General features: G+C 42.4%; 1 long non-coding RNA gene across 1 annotated transcript in view; it reads right to left on the bottom strand.

The window, feature by feature from the left end:
- LOC129677460 (uncharacterized) overlaps window positions 1–9304 on the bottom strand; it is a 31331-nt gene extending 22027 nt beyond the window's left edge. The window contains exon 1 of the long non-coding RNA XR_008720201.1: window positions 9153–9304. This is a non-coding gene — a long non-coding RNA (uncharacterized LOC129677460). The remainder of the gene's footprint in view (window positions 1–9152) is intronic.
- Between the last annotated feature and the right edge of the window lie 5968 nt (window positions 9305–15272).

Here is a 15272-nt window from a genome sequence, read left to right as displayed (position 1 = left end):
AAGCCTAGGAACAGTCAACAGTGCCTTAAGTCGGGAGCCTGTACTGCAGTCCTCAGTCATGGACAAAGCTCCAATTCAGAGAAGAAGAAAAAAAATCGGCCCTGTTGGTTGTTTGACTTTCACGTAGGCAAAACAAGCATTTGACTGATGGGCTCTTTCATTTTTCACAGTTATTTTAGCTCCTTCGAACTACAAGCTAAGTGTGCCATTTATATAAATACACAGTAGTCTATTTACAAGGCTGTCGAATGCCTTAATTCATCTGCGAACTCAACATTCACCACCCCCAACACCCGTATTTACCTGCGGCGTGCCGAAGTCGCCACTCCCCACCCCACCCCGCCTCCTGGTTTTCTCTTTGGCCTTGGGTAGAGTTCCCCATCCAATCAGGTCAGGACATTTGTTTTTATTTTTTAACTCAACAAATATTCCCTGAATGCCTATTATGTGCAGAGAACTGAAAGGGATCCAAAGATTTAAAAAAAAAAAAAAAAAGTCACGGTGTATATTTGAGGTATATTTAACAGTCTAGGAAGAGCATGTGATAGTTCTCAGGCAGAACGGGTGAGCTTTACAAAAGCATTACAGAGTTAAGAGGGGAGTCATTCAAGGAGCCTGCTCTCAATTCTGGGCCAGTGGAAGGGGCCCTCATTCAAGAAGAACTTTCTCAGTCTCTCTCTCTCTCTCTCTCTCTCTCTCTCTCTGTCTCTGTCTCTCTCTCTGTGTGTATGTGTGTTTCTTTTACAGAAATGGTTTTGGATCGAGTTTTTGGTTTTGGGGGGATTTTTTCATTTGTTTATTTTTTTCTGAGCTGCAAAAGGCAAATTTGCATTAGTGTCCCAAGTACCTTTTCCTCTTCCAGATTTCATTTTCTTGAGAAGTTATTGAACACATACAACTAAAATCTCTTAGTATGAGGGAAGTCCCAGGATCATGCCACCATTAAGGTTAAACAGTGAGCTAGGGCTGGAGATCCTGGCTCAGCTCCAGCACTCAGTGGACAGAGGGTGAGGTGGACAGGACAGAGATGGCATGTACAACAGAGGCTGAAGGCCCTCCACACATAGCTTCCTCACACAGAGATCACCCTAGAAGAGTGGATCTCAGTCTGTGGGTCACAACCCCTTTTGGGGCAGCAAACAAACCTTTCACAGGAATGTCCTAAGACCATATAGGAAAACACAGGTATTTACATCACAATTCATAGTAGATGCAAAATTACAGTTATGCAGTAGCAACAACAAAAAAAGCTTATGGTTGGAGCTCATCACCATGTGAGGGACTGTATTAAAGGGTCACAGCATCCGGAAGGCTGAGAGCCGCTGCTCTCAGAGCAGTTGGTTGAAGATGTGTGTGTAACTTTAAAATAATCTGCACCCGTGGTGTCAGCCAGTCCTGGCATATCTAGATGAAAAAGAACACCCTAGAAGCATTGCCCACAGGTGGACATTTTCAACAGGAAGCCACCCAGAGACGTAAAATGAATCATGCTGTAACACAGTATCGCAGACTCGATAGGCTATAAAGAAATGCATTTGTCTTGGTCTGGTAAACTGTGAAGGGCTCTGTTTGGCGAGTCCTTCCCACTGCAGACACCCTCAGAAGTCTCACCTACTCGAGTCACAGGGGCAATGAAGCTTCATTTTGGAGGGGCCATAGTCTGAAAACTAGTGTTGCCATAACAGACTCGTTCTATTTTCCAATTCTTGACCTACATACAGGTCAAGAATTAGTCCCGAGTACTTAGTACTGAGAAGACCTCCAGGATACATAAGTGTAAAAGTCAGGAGAGAGTAAATAGAAAAAGAAATATAATCATCATTTTAGAAGAAAAAAATAGCTCCAGTGAATCCCTGGAGATGCAAAGCAAAAGACAAGTGATTCTATTTGCACCCCAAGATGGTTGCATGAGAATTCACACTTGGTTGCTAGAAAGCTGAAGGACAGTAACAGCAATAACTACTGAGATTATTGTCACTGCTAACTGCAGGTCTCAGAATCAGGAAGGAGAGAGCCCATCAAAGAGCAGCAAGGCAGCATGAGGAGATGAGGCACATAGGAAGAAAGAAAGAGTGGCAGGTGCTGTAAAACCCAGAGCCACCATGGAAAGACCTTCATCCTAGGGTTTTCAGTACTGTTCTTTTCTCACCATAGAAATGGTCTAAAAGTGCTGTTGGGTCAGAACCAGAGGTTCCTCGAGTACCTGGTCTATAGGCAGATATCATCTTACAGTCCTCGTGCTGGAACAGTCATTCTTAGGGCATGTCCTTTCCTCTCCAGTTTGCTAAGGGGCTGAGCTACCAAAGCATACTAGCAATGCATACAGGAGAGCTACTCTTCATTATTAACTTCATTGGATGCCCACTTTGCTATGTCTGTAAGGACCCTTCCAGAGAGGTTTAACTGAGGAAGGGAGACCCACACTAAACTGGTGCCAAAAGCCTATACCGAACAAAGAGAGAGAGAGAAAATAACATTCATCTCTCTTCGCTTCCTGACTGGATGCAATGTGGCTGGCCACCTGCCTCAGGCTCGCCCCAGGAGTCACAGTAGACCCTTCCCATGTTAAGCTGTTTCATGCCAGGTGGCAGAGATGAGAAAAGTACTTAATACAGCACATTTGACTGTTGCTTAGAGCATTCATTTTCAGTGTTCTCACCACCAAAACATACGTATGTGAGATACTGTGCCTCATGTAGTTTGAGTTGGGCATGCTACAGTGCATCCAAATGCCAAAGCCACCACGTTGTATACTATAAATGCATACAATTTATACATGTGTACAAATAAATAAGTCAATCCCTTAACAGCAAAAATTCACACTAAATATTAAAAGTTTTATAGGAACTGTTGTAAATAAAAAAATTATGAACAGTAAATTTATATTATACTTAACAAAACCCAGGCTGAATCACAATAATGCCTTCTTAAAGTTCAAAAAGATACTTTGCATGAAATGTCGTCTTTTTCAAATATGAAATATATGACAGTGCCAGCATGGTCATAAAGAAAGTAGAAAAACAATTCTATGATATTTGTTTTCTCAGTACTTCCCCTTGATTGTGTTTTTACGGTGTGGGACGATGTCCTGACCTTACCTATACTAAAATTTCTTCCTTCAGTTACTCACCAGGTTAACTTTGCCAGACTCTCATTAGGCAGAAACCTCGATGTGACTCCAACAGTATTTTCTTCGGTTTCATGGAGTCTTCCATCTTGTATTTTATTGTTGAGGGTCAGTGACATCTGGGCATCAGCAGGAGACAAGCCACAGAAGGCCGTGACACAGGGAACTGAGTCATATACCAGTGGTTGTCTGGCTAAGTATTCCTCTCCCAAGTGGTTAGATCATTAGTGAATACTTTCAAGCTTTGATGAGTTCTGTTTGCCTGTGATGTTGGCTTCCCTATACATTTTGAAACCTCATAACTATAGGAATTCTTATAAAGAATTTAAGTGTAACAAGGACCTCCACCCCTGAACAAATCTGAAATTCATATCATCTCAAAAAACAAGTTTCTCCTTTCAGAGCCCTCTGTGATAGGCTCTTGTCCTGTTTCCTGTTTTCTTCCTCTTTAGACGTCCATCCCATTTGCTTTTCTGAGTGAGGATTGATCATCTTACCCAGGGTCCTCCTTCTTGCTTAGCTTCCTTAGGTATACAGATTTTGTGAAAAAAATGCATCGTGGTTCTGAGTATACCAGGACCATAGCTTCCATTCCAGCCAGAAAGCAACTCAGTTACGTACACCCCAAACCAAAATCATTAACTCTACAATGAATGAATGATGTTGCTGATTATAAAATTCCTTCTAGCCCTAGCAATTCTTAGCAAGGAGAGTCTACATCATGATCATTCAGAAACAGCTCTTAGTGGACCAATCCAAGGGCTCTAAGGCAGAAACTCTGAGGCTTGAGGAGGAAGTCCAACAGGCTCCTTCCAAACCCATGTAACCCTGACTATAGTCACCACAGCTTTAGAGTGTTAGCCTCATTAAAGAAATATGAAACAGCCCAACCCTTACCCATCTGATATCGGGTCAAAAATTACCACAAATGCAAATAAGAAGGAAAATGTGTGATCATATCTGTAAAAATAACTGGCCTATAAGAAGCTACTAAAATGACAAAAATGGAATTAGCAGTAAAGGAATTCAAAACTACTGATTAAAAAAAAATCTCTGTTGATTATGGTCACAAGAAAGAAAAGCATAGATGAAGAAAAGATGTTATGAAAAAATAATAAATGGACCGTGCATGGAGAGTAGCTATCAGACTGATAAGCATCTCCGTCTTCATGTGGGTTCCTAGTATGGGGAGCAGGAGTCATCTCTGACATGGACTCTGTTGCCCACTCTTCAATCACTTCTTCTGGCAGGGCAGCCTACCCAGGCCACAGAGGAAGAGGATGCAGGCAGTCCTGAGGAGACTTGATAAGCTAGGGTCAGATAGAAAGGCAGGAGGGCTCCCACTTTCTGAGGACCAGGGGTGGGGAATAGGGGGGAGCATGGAGGGAGGGTGGGACAAGGAGAGAGAGAGGGGGCTACAATTGGGATATTGTGGAAAACCACTTGTCTGTCAGGCTGCTTTATTATTGAGTTCTCAGCGAAAAACATGTTTTCACCCTGCCCTTCACCTGGAGTCAGGGATAGGCAGGATGTTTTGCCAAGTTCACTTCCTTTTGTTTGTGTAAGGATCACTCAGACAGGTGTTTGAGGTAAACAAGTTTGACTTCTTGATGAACTCCATTGTATCAAGGTGCTTTGCTCTGACTACAAAAAGGAACTGTGGAATAAACCGGGAGCCTAGTTTCTACTGGAAGCCCTCTCCAACAGATCCCATGTGTAGTGTCTTGTTTGGTTTTTGGTTTTGTTTTGTTTTTTTCTTTCTTTCAGTCCTCATTCCCCACTCAAGGACTGTTCAACTCTGTCAGCAGGCTCTGGCAGGATACAAAGTGAATAAATTTTTAAAATAAATGGAGGCTGGACATGATGGCTCAGGCCTTTAATCCCAGCACTTGGGAGGGAGAGGCAGGCAGATCTCTGTGAGTTCAAGGCCAGGCTGGTCTACAGAGTGGGTTCCAGGACAGCCAGGGCTACACACAGAGAAAGCCTGATTTGAAAAAACAAAAACAAATAAATAAATGGAAACCCCCAAAGTTCTATCAGAAGTGAAAACAAAATAGAACAAAAAGGATTTAAAAAACCATACTGTATGTTCTAGTTTCTTTTCTATTGCTGTGCTAAAACACTCTGATCAAAAGCAGCTTGAAGAAGTTTATTTGTCTCACACTTTCAGGTCATAAACTCTCACTCAGGGAAGTGAGGGCAGGAACCGTGGAAGAACACTGCTTGCTCATTCTAAGTCACCTGTGCAGCTGGCTTTACTATATAGTCCAGGTGACTAGAGATGGTGCTGCTCACAGTGGGCTGGACCCTTCTGTATCAACAATCAAGACAGTCCTCCACAGACACACCCCAGGCCAATCTGACCCAGTCAGTTCCTCTATGGAAACTTTCCTCTCAAATGGCTCTAGACTAGTGGTTCCCACCTTCCTACATCTATGATGCTTTGATACAGTCCCTCATGTTGTGGTGACCCCCACAACCATTACATTATTTTTGTTGCTACTTCACAACTGTAATTATGCTACTGTTAAGAATAGTAATATAAATATCTGTGTTTTCCGATGGTCTTGGGCAACCCGTGTGAAAGGGTCATTTGACTCCCAAAGCAATTGAGAACCGGTGCTCTAGAGTGTGTTGGGTTGACAATTAAAGCTCGCTAGGACTCAATGCCAAGAAAGAGTCAGTAAACTTGAACAGAGCAACAGGGATATATCTGATGATATATCAGAAACAGGTCCAAACAAACAAACAAACAAACAAACAAAAACAGGATAGAAACAGGGTGAAAAACCGGTTAAAGAAAAAAAAAGAATAAAAAATTCTAAATCTAATGGAGAGTGAGCCACAGATCCCAGAGATGTGTAGTGCTGAGTACAGGCGACAGGGAATTACAACAACATCTCCATAATCAAACTGTTTCCAGCCAGGATGAGGAGCACGCCTTCAAAGCAGCTGGCAAAAGAAAAATTCCTGCAGAGGAACAGGAATCAAAATGACAGCAATGTTCACCTAAGAAACAATATAAGCCACGAGAAAATAGAGCTACAGCAAGAAAAATCTACCTTCTGGAGTTTTATATCCAGAAGGAATGTCTTTCAAAAACTGAAAGTGGTCTCACTGAGAAATCTTAAAGAAGTTGCTGCCTCCTGGCATGGAGACAGTGGTTTTCACCTCTAGTCCTGGTACTTCGGAGGTAGAGGTGGAAGAGCTGGAATCCAAGGTCATCTGAAGGTATGAGTCAGTTTGAGGGTAAGCTGGGTCACTTGAGACTGTGTCACAAATAGAAGAAAGAAAGAAAGAAAGAAAGAAAGAAAGAAAGAAAGAAAGAAAGAAAGAAAGAGAAAGAAAGAAAAGAAAAGAAAAAAGAAAGGGAGAGAGAGAAAGAAAGAAAGATAGTTCTTTAGTTAGAAGCTGGGAGGGCACCAGAAAGAAATTTGTGTGAGTACAATGTTTCCTCCCTGTCAATATTTTTAGAAAACAAGCCTTCCAAGCAAAAAAATAAGAACAATGGTGCCAGAGAAGTGGCACTAAATTAGCTCTAAGCAAAGGCTGTGGGCTGCTGTAATAAGCTCAAAGGAAGTATTTAAAAGGTAAAATGAATCACAAGTAATTTAACTGTTTGCCTGGAAAAACCTCAGCATTCATAAAAGGAAGAAATAAAACCAGTGCTCAACAACATAAAATTCATGATGTTCTGCTTTACAAAGCTTGTAAAGAATGGAGAGAAGGTGGCCTACAGGAAAGGAGTTGCAGATATAGGAACACCATAGACAATGGAATCTGTAAAGGAAAGTCTTAAGATTTAATATCACAAGATTAAGATTTTGGAGCCTGTGAGATGGCTCAGCGGGTATTTGCCACCAATGAACCTGAGTTGGATCCCCAAAAGCCAAGTGATAGAGAGAGAGGACTAAAACTCTACCCTGACTTCCACAGGGTTGCTGTGGCATGGGAATCCCCCAGAGGAGAGGATCTGGGGAAAGGACCATATAATTGTTCCTCTTTCCTCTAGTAATGACCACATGACTGTATGCATTACCTTATCACAGTACACACTTAAGGTGAATTAGCCTTCATTTTAGCAAACATTATATGATATTTAATTTTTATTAAGTCATCAGATTATACTGTATACACATTACGCCTCAATAAACTATTTTAATGCATTCTGCCAATCAAAACACCATGAAATGCATAATACATAAGCCCATGTGTATGACAGTTTTCAGCCCAACTTCTAGCTACCAAAAGCTTTTCACAGTATGTCTTCCTCATCCAGTGTGATGACTGTTCAAGACTTGAATGAGTGATCAAACGAATAATTATATAAGAGGACAACAAAGCCAAGCGAAAAATGGATGAGTGACGCTTGCTTAACCCATTCCTTCTATTCAGATGTTTGGAAGTCATTGTTATTATAATCTAACCTAATTATACTATACTATCATACAATTATAATGTAACTGATATTATAATCTAACCCATGCACGACAAGTACTTATTTCCTGCAAATATGTCCCCATATAGCATTCATGTGAATAAATACATTTGTAATATAGCATACACTTGTAAACATGTCGCCCATTGTGATTAAACCTTATGCCACGTGGCACCCTAAGGCCTGCCCTGCACCGACTCGTGTCTGTGAAGACCAGTGTCTGAGTGCCTTTTACAAGGAATGATGCTCTGGACACATCGTTTCCCATGTGATTGGGAAGGAAAGGGTCACGAGAGCTGCTTTTCCAGGCAGAGTTAGAGGAGGGCATTGCAGTTGTACCAGGGCGTGCTGACAACGTCTAACTACATCAAATCTTATCTAAAAGCAGCAAATCCCCTCACCCAGAGGCCAGAGAGCGGGGCCTGTCCAGCTGCCCGCCAGGGCTCAAGCCTTTCCTCCCCTAAAGGCTTCATTTCAGAACTCAGATGATAACGCACTCGCAGTCCCTGGGAATTTTAGTAATAGCAATAACCTTCTCGCAAAGCTAGGAGAAACTATACTGTGCAACTACAAACTTCCTGGAGACACACATAGTAATCTCACTATCTGTGGCCATAGCCGTTACCAGAGGGCAGGATTCATCAGGTTAATGAAGTTAAAATGCACAGCCCCCTGGCACAGTTCATTCTGAGTTATTGAAAACAGCCCTGGTCAGGTGCCTGATTCCTGGGTAGATCTTAAGTTTTACCAGCATCCAATGCAGGGTAACAGAATGGCAGCTGGACATGTGATTTAAAGGAAGGAACATGAATGCAAAGAGTCAAGTCCTCTTAGAAGATATGGTGAACATTTTTCTTAAGGAGCAATTTTAAGCTGGTAAAAGAAATTGTAGTAAAATGTATAGCGTACCCTGGAAATGGAAATGAAAATGCCTGAGATAGAGGGACACAAATTTGGGTCTTTGCCATCCAGGCTTTACACTCTTGCAAGGTCAGAGTGTGGCAGACCACTCCAGGTCTGTCAGGCCACAGACTGGATCTGGAGGCTAGAGCAAAGATTTGTTCTGTGGTCTTAGAACTTAGACCTGGACTTCCCAAAGCCTGTGTCTTCTAAAGAAAGAAGCCTGGTTGGTGTGTGTGTGTGTGTGTGTGTGTGTGTGTGTGTGTGTGTGTGTGTGTCCTTGGTAGTTTTGTCTCACTTCAGTTATCTCACGGAAGGACTTGAAGAACATGCATGAAATTTTCATGAAGAACATGCATAATGTACATTAAGAGGCCTTGGAATCCATGCACACAAGTCTTCATGGCAACTCTCTAGGGTAGATCTTGCTGTCACAGTGACAACTACAAGAGCCAAAAACAAAAGGCTCGGGAAAGAGGGTGGCTGAGTTGTCCAAGAAAAAGAAAAGTAAAGCTTTTCCAATTTCTCTGGGGATAAAGGAAGAAGTCACACTGCCCGGAAACCTTAGGATCAAGATGTCTGGAAATACCTATTTCTGGGAAAAGCAAGCAGGCTGAATCAGGAGCAACACATTCTAAATCCTGGCAATTACATGTTGAGAGCCTCACCAGATAGTCCAGGTGTTACCTTGCAATAGGCCAGTTGTGTTGCTGACAGCTGCGTGCATATCAGGAAGAGGACACACTCTCAGTTGGCGCCTCGTACAGCCACGTTAATGCAACTCAAGTGTGGTTCTGCACCACAGCCGTCTACCCAACTGGGGCAAGGCAGTGGCTTTTCAGGCATTGCTCATTCCAAAGAGAGCCAGCATCCCACGGCATGGCTGTGGAGACAAAGTCAGATTCTTTGTTCCAAATCTGAAATGGGCTGAAGGCAAAGATGCTAAATCATGGGCACAAGGCAGTCCTGTGTAAGCATAAGGTTATTGTGTACTTCAAATGCTGTTTTCTGTACCCTCCTCCCCATATCTGGTTGCAATCCTTTTTCTGAGACCCTCCTCTCTTAATGTTGAGTAAACACTGCTCTCCAATTGTCCCCTGGTATGCAATTAAAGCGCCTTACAGCCAATCGATGAGCAGGGAAGAGACTAGGGCTGGACTTCCTGCCATCCAGGGGAGGAGGAGTTAGAGGAGAAAAGGGAATTCAGTGGTGGGCAGATGACCTGGAGGAAAGGAGAGCGGGCTCAGCAAGGAAAGCTATGAAGTGCAAGTATTTCTGGGGTATAAGCTGGGAGCAAGCCAAATTAGCCTAGAGGGTTAAAAATAGAGTAATAACTGCTCATTTGTTTGTGTGTGATGCTTATTATTAAACAAATATAAAATAGTCTCAATTATTTGTGTGATAGCCTGGTTAAGAAAAACTAAGAAACAATCATAGCCTTATAAAAATAACCTTAACAATCCTGGATAACAGTCACATCACTCCAATAAATGGGTTTCATACTTCCAGAGCGGTCATGACAGAACATATTCATGGCATGCCTGTCTCTTCCAGCCCCAAACAAGACATAACAGTTACAATACAGTCTCTCCTTAGAAGAAAAGCTGTCCAGCCAGAAAGACAAGAGTGGCAGTTACCAAACCAGGGCTACGGCCCTGTGTACCATAGCACCTATCTAAATTCTACAGCCACAACAGTAAATGTCAGACCAGTCTTAAGGGTGCAGAAATGCTTGCAGATGTCTTGGGCCTTCAAGGTAAATAACTAAATTAGCAGAGAGGCAAATGTCCAGGGGGGTAGAAATAGCATTCATAGTGAAATATAAAAACGGAAACAGTATTGGACACAAAAATTGCTGACAAAAATCAAATCGTAGGGTAAAGGGAAGAGACTTCAAATGAAATTTCAATTTGATAGTGGCCAGAGTCTTTTAAACATCTCCACACCGTCTCCAAGAAGACAACACAGAGGATAGTAAGGAAGCCCATGGGACATCCTCCCCTGCCTCAATTCACTCCCACTAAATATGCTTTTCCCCTTGCCCCTTCCCTTCAAGCATTTTTAATCCAAAATATTCCTTGTTCTACATATTCATCCCATGTAAGCCTTTATTTTAGAATAAGTTAACAAAAACTGTATACATTATAGGGACCTTATCAATGAGCACAAACAAGAAAAATTATAAAAGTCATAGTTATTTTTTTAAATCCAAATATTTGCAGAACAATAGAGTTAATTCATGACTATTACGCAGAAAATAAAGTCAGTGTCCCATGATTGTCTCATTTTGCAGTTTCTCCTTTCCAGGTGATGTCACAGAAAGAAGCAATCTAAGTGGTGCCCAGCAGACTTAAATTAAGATGAACTGAGGGTAGCACAAAGGAGGTTGAGTTCACAGGGGAGAGTCTAAGAAAAAAGAGAACTTTACAAAGGAGTCCAAAGATCTGAGAAGGGCCCCTCTGAGGATGCTGTAGAGAAACCTTCCTAGCTGTGTATGAGAAAACTACTCTGAGAAAAAGCAACCGCAAGGATCATGGAGGCCACCAAACAAATTCACAGTCTGTATAATCCACAGGCACTGGATAGAAAAATCAAAGGTCGCATTTTGTGGTGGCACAAAAATAGTCCCACACCTTTTTCTTGGTCTGTCTAATAATTGTTGAAATAAGATTCACAAGGTCGTTCTTGGCAGGCGATTTAACTGCACGCAGGAGAAGAGCTCGATATTATTTAGAGTTGGTAACGTGCACGCTGAGTGTGCACAGAGCCCCGAGTTAAGTCCACAACAGCACTGAAACCAGGGATGTACGTCTGCAGTCCTGGCACCCAGGGTTGGATGGATCGGCCACGAGGAAGGACCGGAAGTTCAAGGTAATTCTCAATCCCACAGTGTGTTTGAGGCCATCCTGGGATGTAGGAGACCCTATCTCATACAGAAGAGGAGGACGAGGATGAGGACAAGGAAGAGGATGAGGTGGAAGAAGAGGAGGAGGAAGAAACAAAAATAATAACATTATGACAGCAATGCTGGCCCATAGGGTCCCGCAGTCCAACCAATCATAAGCCTGTCAGGCCCCAAAATTAAATCTTTTCTGTCACATGCAGAAAGCTACATTAACCTGCATTTAAAATCAGCATGGTTTCTTGTGGGGAATTCATAAGGAAGAGAGGTATTATAAACTTCTGGATCTGGGCTTTAGTTAAGCAGCAGCCCCTCCCATGAAGTTTTCCACTGAAAAGGTTGCACTTTATTCAAATGTCTAGGAAATGTGAGGAATGAATGCTACATTATGATATCACCATTATGGGACTGGCCGAATCTAGAAAGTGATAAATTCTATAGGACAAAGGACTTGGTTTCTTCAGTAAATGTCATGAATGGCCTCAGGAAGTGGGACTAGCTTAACAGAAACTTGAGCAATAGATCAACTAGTGTATTTGGGGGATCCCGATTCAAAACACTATTGAGGCAGAATTTAAGTACTAATAGGTACTGAGACCACATAAGAACTATGTAAGATAAAAGGAATTGTGTCTCTTATCCCTGAGAACTCAGTCTTCAGCATTCAACATGGGTATTTCTCCAAACAAAAGAATGGGGGTGCTGAAGGACAAAAAGAATTCCATGTGGTTAGGAAGTGTTAATGAGAAATCATGCCAGCCTGTGTTCAAATGGCAAGGAAGGATTTATTCAAGACTGCTGCAGAAGGGGGAGAAAGTTTGATCTCCACTCTAGACACCTCTGGGAGAAGTAGGCATTTATAGCCAACAAGCAGGAAGAATGAATGGATGGAAAATTACCAAAAAGAAATTCGTTAGGTATCAAGGCTTGATAAGAGGAGAGTGAGGCGTAGGGGGTTCTCTGCAAACTGACTAACAATGATTCTCTACTACAACTGGGCTTAGCTGACCAAGGTCAGACTTAGGTCCAGGCCTAGTCTAGAAAAATAAAGTCTGCTTTCTTGGTCCAGGAAAGCAGGTTCCTTGACAGACATAGAAAAACTCTAAGGATACAAGGATTACAGTAAAGAGGTTAGAGATAGAAGGGAAATTTCACAGAGAGTGACTGGTTAATGAGAGTAGCCAAATGGACATCCAGAGAAGCCAATCACCAGGCCAAACCAATGAGAACCTAGGAGTGTGCCTAGCTTGGGATGGAGCCAGAGCTGAGAATTGGATTGTGATTCTAATTCAAAGCAAAGGACTGCTTTGCCCATTTTTCCCTCTACTTTGTGTGTGCCTGACTAACAAGATGTCCACTTGGTAGGCATCAATTTTTCCTATCAATTGCATTTACTGACTTCTTCCAACACACTTCCCCTAAAAGGTCTGCTAGTTGTCCATAACAGATATCTATGCAATCTTAGCAGTTTTCTGAGTCAGAGACACAAAAAATGAGGGACTGCAATTTCCAATCTACACTAGATAAACTAAACCCAAAGTCTCCAGTCCATGTAACTGCCTGATCCATATCTACAGACAAGAAACAAGTAGATTGGTAGATTCCATCTGTGTTGACTCCATTCTTCCTGAACTCTGTTACTTTGGATCGTTTCATCACTGGCCAACCCTCCTGCAAGACTGGCCAATCAAAACAAGTCTTTTTGAGTCTTATTGAGTGCCTTTATCCACACGGGTTAAGCCCTGGCAAACCATCTACTATGAATGGAAATAAGCTACTGAACAAAAAAAAATGGCAGCTTGGGATCTTTATTTTCCATCGAACCACTTTGTCAATGAAGATGACTTCAGGGTTATACTGCAAACATCACAATTTCTAAGTTCATTTAAATGAACTTTTATCTATCAGCAACACTTAGCTTTCAGAAAAAAAAATACTTATTGAAAAACAAACCAGGGAAGAACATGAAGCCACAAGTTTCTTGGTTGATGTTTTTGTTTTTATACAAGGCCTTGCTCCCAATCCCAACCAGATAAAGAACTGGTTCAAATGATTCTTTCCATGCTCTTGATACTCTTGTTTCCAGAGCTGAGCAGAGAGGCTCCAAAGAAATGAAATCCCCTTCTTCCCACTATTCTGTTGTCTTTCAAAACAGCGGGACTGCCAAGATCAGCCCTGAAAGAGCTTCCTTTGAAGTGTTCCCTGTGTTTCTCCTACAGCTGGAGCAAAACAACCACCTATGCTGTGCACCCAGTCCTCAGAGGGGCAGCCTGGAGGCCAGGCCACCGTGTTCAACGGCACTCTAAGGACAGGGAGCTGCTGCCACTGGGGGTCATATCCAGGAACTTGGGAATGTAGGGCTGTCACAACACAAACTGGCAAAGTGACATGGGGTGAGAGATAATACAAATATCACTCCAAGGGACCTGGGATCGTGGGCTGTACTCAAGAGTTCATATGTGTCAGAAGAAGGGAGTCTTTTCTGTTTCTGAGGCTTGGGCATTTCTGTACTTGAGGCCAAGGATTAATTTCTATCAAGTTTAGCATGGATTTCCCTCCAGGCTGTGTGAGGTGCCCTTATACGTTATACATATACGAAAACTGTCTTCATTATAAACATAACAGAAAATGTTTCAGAGCACAATTAAGGGTAAAAAGGCTGTCCCAAATCAACCTGAAGACAGGGTGGAGACAAATGGAGACCAGCCAAATAAGAAATGCAAAGCTGTGTGTTCAGAGCTTGGGGCACGGGAACCCACCACCATCATTTACAGCTTGACAGACTCGAGGATAATAACTGGATAGGCAATTTTTGCTGGGGAAACAGGAAGTTTTCTGATGTGCCTGATTAATTGGGGTCTGTTTAACTCCAGGCATTGAAGCTGGCCTAACTAGACAGCCATATCATCTGAAATTGGGTAGGGGTACATATTTGGTTTCTTTAATTGGATTTAAATTGGAGCAGAAATGAAGATCAGGGAAATTGCTTCTTATTAATCAAGCCTTGACCATTTGGAGCTGATAATTAAAGGGTTATGGCTTAGTTCCTAGGTTGTTTCCAGAGATAGCAGGCTGGCTTTCCTGTGAGTCTGAAATATAGCAGGCTGGCTTCCTGCAAGTCTGATCTATAGCGAGCTGGCTTCCTGGGCTGTTTTGCTATAGATAAAGGGGTTGGCTTCCAGGGCAGGCTGTAGGTCAGAGCTCTATTTTCCTATATGACAGAATTCCTGCTGCTGTGTATCACTACTGAGTGCCCGGGAACAGGAGATCTGCAGGTAAGAAAAGCCATATATGAAGGAAGGCAAATTTCCATGCAAATTGGTATGATCAGGATTTCACGAATATGGGTTTCCTATGCTTTTTTTGCTGTCATGAGGATGTGGTTTGCTTGGCCTCATGACTTCTAGATCTATGTTCTCTTATGCTTGGTACAGGAGGAACCCAGTATCCTTCTGAAAGGGAAAGAAGATGTCTTCTTAAGCCCACTTCCCTACTCCTGGGCACCCCAGTCTCCAAGTACTGTCTTAGAGCAAAGTTGGTTTGAATGGAATAGAGAAATAAACAACTTAATTTAGATCAAAATACCTTCACGGACCCATACATGACTTGAGAGTCTGATTTGGGATGTCAGTTCTCAGAGTGCTCCAGTGGCCATAACAAAACGCAGCTCATTGGCTTAAACAATGTCCTTGAAGTTTGGAAGACGGATGTTAAAATGCTAGACAATTCCATTTTAATCTGAAACCTCTTCTGTAAGTTTGTAGTGAGATACCCTCCTGCTGTGTGCTCATGAGCTTTGCCTCTTGTTTGTGGAGGCTGTGGTTGTCTTCTTAGAAGTGCAGTGATCCTTTGGTCCAGGTGCCCACTGGTTTCTGATTAATCAAGTCTTGGCCATTGGAGCTGAT

The sequence above is a fragment of the Psammomys obesus genome, unplaced genomic scaffold (assembly GCF_907164565.1).
Source record: "Psammomys obesus unplaced genomic scaffold, mPsaObe1.curated_primary_1811, whole genome shotgun sequence".
Classification (NCBI taxonomy): domain Eukaryota; kingdom Metazoa; phylum Chordata; class Mammalia; order Rodentia; family Muridae; genus Psammomys; species Psammomys obesus.
This window is presented reverse-complemented; position numbering and strand designations above follow the sequence as displayed.